Source organism: Nicotiana tabacum, chromosome 3 (assembly GCF_000715075.1).
Source record: "Nicotiana tabacum cultivar K326 chromosome 3, ASM71507v2, whole genome shotgun sequence".
NCBI classification, from domain to species: domain Eukaryota; kingdom Viridiplantae; phylum Streptophyta; class Magnoliopsida; order Solanales; family Solanaceae; genus Nicotiana; species Nicotiana tabacum.
This window is the reverse complement of record NC_134082.1, coordinates 147,504,366-147,510,365: the sequence shown is the minus strand read 5'-3', so window position 1 is coordinate 147,510,365 and position 6,000 is coordinate 147,504,366.

Below are 6,000 nucleotides of genomic sequence, written 5' to 3'. Positions count from 1 at the left end.
CTATGCGTGAAATCTTAATTCAGGAAGTGCGTCTCCTCTGGGGTAAAAGTAACTTAGGAAGTGCGTCTCCTATGGGTAAAACTTAACTTAGGAGGAAATGCATCTCCTATGGGTAAAACTAAACTTAGGAGGAAATGCGTCTCCTATGGGTAAAAGTAAACTTAGGAGGAAATGCGTCTCCTATGGGTAAAACTAAACTTAGGAGGAGATGCGTCTCCTATGGGTAAAATTAAACTTAGGAGGAAATGCGTCTCCTATGGTTAAAAGTAAACTTAGTAGGAAATGCATCTCCTATGGGTAAAACTAAACTTAGGAGGAAATGCGTCTCCTATAGGTACAATAAACTTAGGAAGTGCGTCTCTTGTGGGTGCAATAAACTTAGGAAGTGCGTCTCCTATTGGGAAAGAGTGTTCTGAGGAAGTGCGTCTCCTATTGGTAAAACTTACTTAGGAAGTGCGTCTCCTATGGGTACAACTATACTTAGGAAGTGCGTCTCCTGTTGGTGAAATAAACTTAGGAAGTGCGTCTCATATTGGTGAGATTATTCTTAGGAAGTGCGTCTCCTATTGGTGAAACTTATCTTAGGAAGTGCGTCTCCTATTGATAAAGGCGTGGAATGTATTCCCTGGTTATACAGGCGGGTGCCTAAAGTATGAAATGGACAGACAAAAAAAAGTATTCCTCTCGTTATTCAGGTGGGCGCTTGTTGGTTAAAACACAAAATGTATTTCCTCGTTATACAGGTGGGCGCCTAAAATATGGAAAGAACAGACAAAAAGTATTCCTCTCGTTATTCAGGTGGGCACCTGTCAAGAAATTTAAAGACTGAAATGTATTCCTCTCGTTATACAGGTGGGCGCCTAGCATGAACAACAACTTTGAAAATAAAATCCTATTCGAGGGCGGATGAACCCAAAATATCCTATTCGAGGGCGGATGAACCCAAAATATCTTATTCGAGGGCGGATGAACCCAAAATATCCTATTCGAGGGCGGATGAACCCAAAATATCCTATTCGAGGGCGGATGAACCCAAAATATCCTATTCGAGGGCGGATGAACCCAAAATATCCTATTCGAGTGCGGATGAACCCAAAATATCCTATTCGAGGGCGGATGAACCCAAAATATCCTATTCGATGGCGGACGAACCCAAAATATCCTATTCGAGGGCGGATGAACCCAAAATATCCTATTCGAGGGCGGATGAACCCAAAATATCCTATTCGAGGGCGGATGAACCCAAAAGATCCTATTCGAGGGCGGATGAACCCAAAAGATCCTATTCGAGGGCGGATGAACCCAAAATATCCTATTCGAGGGCGGATGAACCCAAAATATCCTATTCGAGGGCGGATGAACCCAAAATATCCTATTCGAGGGCGGATGAACCCAAAATATCCTATTCTTCCCTTTCTTCCTTCCCCATTATGGGTTGTCCGACCCCTTGAAATTCGGTCAAAAATCTGTCGAAGATGCTTCTACATCTTGATGATCCGCTGGGGATAACACTGCTGAAGATAACTCTGCTGAGTAGGATGTTTCATTCCCCTGCAAACTACTTCCCTTTTTTTTTCTTTTTTTTTTCTTTTTTTTTTAGCTTCTTCCTTCGAAGACCAACTCCCTTAAGACTCGCTTTGCCCTTCCCCGAAAGGAACCGCTGAGGATACCGATTTTCACCAAACTTGTGTTGGACTCCTCGAAATTGCTAAGGACAATACTGTTGGGGAATTACCTACTTACCTGTTGGGGGTAAAATGTCATCAGCTGGGGATAAAGCTGTCGAGGATAACACTGCTGGGGGATTCTGATTCCTTTGCTGGGGAACAACTTCCTCCATTGAAACTTATTACGTTGGGGGCACACTGGTTTAAAGACCACTTTCTTGAGACTGGTGTTATCTTTACTTTTCCCCAAATGGGTACCTGACTTCCAGAAAATTTTCTGCCCCAGTTTGATAATATCCCTTGCGGCGTGCATTTTGGCATCAATGTCATTTCCTTTACCTGTTTCAAACAAAATTTGTTAGTTTAAAACATGGTGGTTGGTTGTGATACTCCTACTGGGATGGCTTTCCCTTTCTCCTTCCTTGCTCTGTGCTCCACAACTTGTTGGGGATGATATTATTTGCTGACACTGGCCCATCCCTTTTATCAATCTCATCTTGCTGGGGATACCCTTCTTGACACGGGTTTTGCGCTTGTTCCTTGTACCACTTAGGTGTACTAGTTGACGGCCTATTCTGAAGTCATTTCCCACTGGTTCTGACCAAATAGACTCTACTAGGGAATTTTTCTATGAAAGGAAAAAGATAAAAGGGAGTAAAATAAAAAGACAAAGGAAAAAGATGACTCTTTAACAAAAGAAACTATAAATAAAAACCTATCAAATGCAGATACCGACTCTAATGGTCATGACACGCACATGTGGCCTATCCTTCGCCGTCAATCATCTTTCAGGATCTTCAATTGGCAATTCCCCATCTGATTCTCAATCTTATTCGACTTGTAGTGCCCGAAGGGTTTTCACTATCAAGCATCTCTCATTTTGGTTTTTCTCTCAACTTTCATCGCCTTATGGTGTCTGTGAAGGTTTTCACCAATAAGACTCTCTCATTTGTATCACTTTCCAGCTGGGGATTTGGAGTGTTGCCGGTATGACTCTTTCGGTTGGAGATTAGAGTCCTTTCTGCTGTGGAACAGAATGTTAGGTTTGCCGGTAAGACTCTTCATTTGTCTGACTTGGCATCTTTTGAAGACTGATCGGAAGGTCTTTCTTTGGACCGTAATGTGGGTTTTGGGTAGGCTAGAAAGAAAGGGTATTAAAGGCTCAAAAATGCATCGATTTTGGGTTATTAATTACAACCTTCGGAATTAGATTTATTTACAACAAACGCAACCTTTGCCCCAGTTTCTTGCTTGGGGATATCTTAATTGATTTTTTTTCATTTTTCAAAACTATGACCGAGCCGTGAAGCACCTACGTATCCTCTTTGAGGAATCAGGTCAAACGTAGTTCCCCATTCCTCCTTTTTTTTTAATTTGATTTTCTTTCCTTCTTTTTTTTCATTTTTCTTTTGTCGTTTTGTTGATTTTTTTTTAATTTTTTTTAGTTGCTACTGATTCCGAACGAGGGGTATGAAAGAAAATAAATAAGGCTCAAAAAGGGAAACGAAGGATAAAGTGTTTTAGTTAGCAGAACAAAATGCCTTCGTCATTCCAGTCTTCAAAACATGCCAAGTGCAAACAACACAATTTAAATTTGTAGTCTCTTCTGATGGTGCTGGACTTGACAATTATATTCAACATCTGTTTGTTCATTTGTCACTTCTAAAGCATCGTTGGGCGACACTCTCAATCTCATTATTATGAACAACCCTCATGCCAATTTGGCGAATCTTTCTTTAACGGTTTTCTTTGTGTTTAACTTGCCCCAGTTCCACATGACTCGGGCTCCAAATAATCTCAAACCATTCTTATTTCCTTTAAATGCTTTGATCACCTTCCTAGGGTTTTATGATTAACTTTTAAGATTAGGCCCAAACTGTGTGCGCATGTCATATCACTAGAATCGGCGTTGAATAGAAATGATAAAAAGGACTAACAAAAGAAAATTGGAAATAAAAAGGACCGGATTTTGCATTAGATTACCGGTGAAATGGTTTGAATGACAAGACAAACAAAACAACCAGAATAAAATTCTAACGCAGCCTCGACAAAATTTAAACAAACTTATATGACAAAATGGAAAGATAGGAAGGTTTGACACAAGACGATATTCGGATTACAACCCTAAGAATAATCCATACAACAGAAATGACAACAAAATAAGCCACCAACAAGCTTCTCTCTTGCTAACCAAGGAACGGAGCGTCCTCCCACTTATCAGACTTGGCATCTTAGCCACTGAGCTTTGCCTCAATACTGCCAAGACCATTACCAGCTTCAATACCATCAACCTCTGTCAACGAGTTCTCGATAGGGTTCGAGTGCTCTATGTCACTGTTATCGATCACAATCCGCCCTTTTTGGATCATTTTTTCTACTTCCCTTTTCAGATTACGACAGCTCTCAATGTTGTGCCCTCTGACATTGGAGTGGTATGCACATCGTGCTGCCAGATCAAAGTTTCTTGCACGTGGATCTGGAGTGTATGAGGGGAGCGGCTCCATCAGGCCAATATGACTTAGCCTTTCGAACAGACTTGCATAAGATACTCCGATAGGGGTGATAGCCTTTTCTCGTTTCAGCAACCTCTCATTCCTAAATGCTTTATTGGGCCGGAAACCTGATCCAGGGGGCTTTCGGTAGGCTTGTGAGGGTGGATAGGCCTTTTGTGGAGCTGGGTATTTGTACAGTGAAGTCCGTCCTTGGGAATCTCGTGGAGAATAGTAGCGTTGGGGAGGGTGGTAGTGTTGACGAGTGATGGAGCTACTCGGGTAGCTGGAAAAACTGCCATAAGTGGGTTGGTATGGAGAGTATGGGGGATCTTCCGTTATGGTATTGGGTGCTTGGGTAAAGACAGAGTTCAAAAAGCTTGGCGGTGGAGGGGGTGGTGCGCTCCCAGTCGTCCATGCCTGATACATGTCTGCCACGTGCAGCCTCAGCATTTTCACTTCTTTTACCAACTCGTTGTTCCATTCGACCAATTGTTGTCGGTCATCAGTACCGACCCACTCGGTTCTGTGGTTTTGAGTCATCGTCCTTTGACTTTGCATTGCAGGGAGGAGTTACCACAACCAACCACTTTTCTATATATGAACACAGCAAAGGGAAGGCATTACGTTAGTGTTAGGGCATTTGACAGATAATCATATATCCGAGATGGAATACACCTAAGCAGTTAGACAATTGTGCCCCTCTGAAAATCTCCCCCACTTTCCTTTATTCCTTTATTATTATCTTTTTTTTTAGTGGTGGTCGAATCTTATGGAGATTGCCTACGTATCATGACCCCGCATGAATCAGACCGAGCGTAGTTCGGACCAATAAAAGAAAAACAATAATGAACATTTTTTTTTCAATTTTCATACTAAAACAAACTGGGTTTCAAGGATTTAAAGATGACCCACAAACTTGAAAATCAAACAACCCGCATGTTCTAATCAAAAGATTTACAAACTCAAAAACAAACGGCCAGCTTCCTTTCCCCGTTTGACAAATGCAACCGAACGGTTATTTTTTGCAAGCGTGGCCCCCTCCAAATTTCACATGAATTTGAGGCCGGGGAGGATTATTTTGACACTTTACAAACTTGTCCATTCTTTTACGAAAATAACCTTTCGACAACTGAAAGATACTCTAAAGCTATTTCGGCAAGAACGGTTTAAGACGCGGCCGAAGCTGGCTCGACTTATTTTTGACTAAAAAAAAAATTCAAACGGTATTCACCTGACCGCTGACTCTTTGTTTGTTTTTTTCAAATTACAATGAAAACGTGGTGTTGCAAACACGGCCCTTCAGCGCCTCAGGGATGAAGACTTTTAAGGCTGTGTGGGTCAACTGGACCAAAATTCTAAAAAAATGACCCAAGGTGGCTGTTTATACAAAATCAACCCTCCGGCGCCCCTTTCGGGAACATTCGGCTATTTTTGACAAAAACAACATCACCCGACTTATTTATGACTCTTTTTATTGTTTTCAAAATAGAAAACTCAATATTGCAACCACGGCCTTTCAACGCCTCGGGGACGAAGACTTTTAAGGCTGTGTGGGTCAACTGAACCAAATCTTAAATATGACCCAAAAAGTGGCTGTTTATCCAAAGTCAGCCTTCCGGCGTCCCTTTCGGGAACATTCGGCTATTTATGACAAAACAGCATCACCTGACTTATTTATAGCTCTTTTTTTTATCGTTTTTCAAATTAGAAAAGTCAATATTGCAAACACGGCCTTTCAACGTCTCGGGGACGAAGATTTTTAGGCTGTGGGGGTCAACTGGACCAAGTCTTAAAAATTGACCCAAAGGTGGCTGTTTATGCAAAGTCAGCCTTCCGGCATC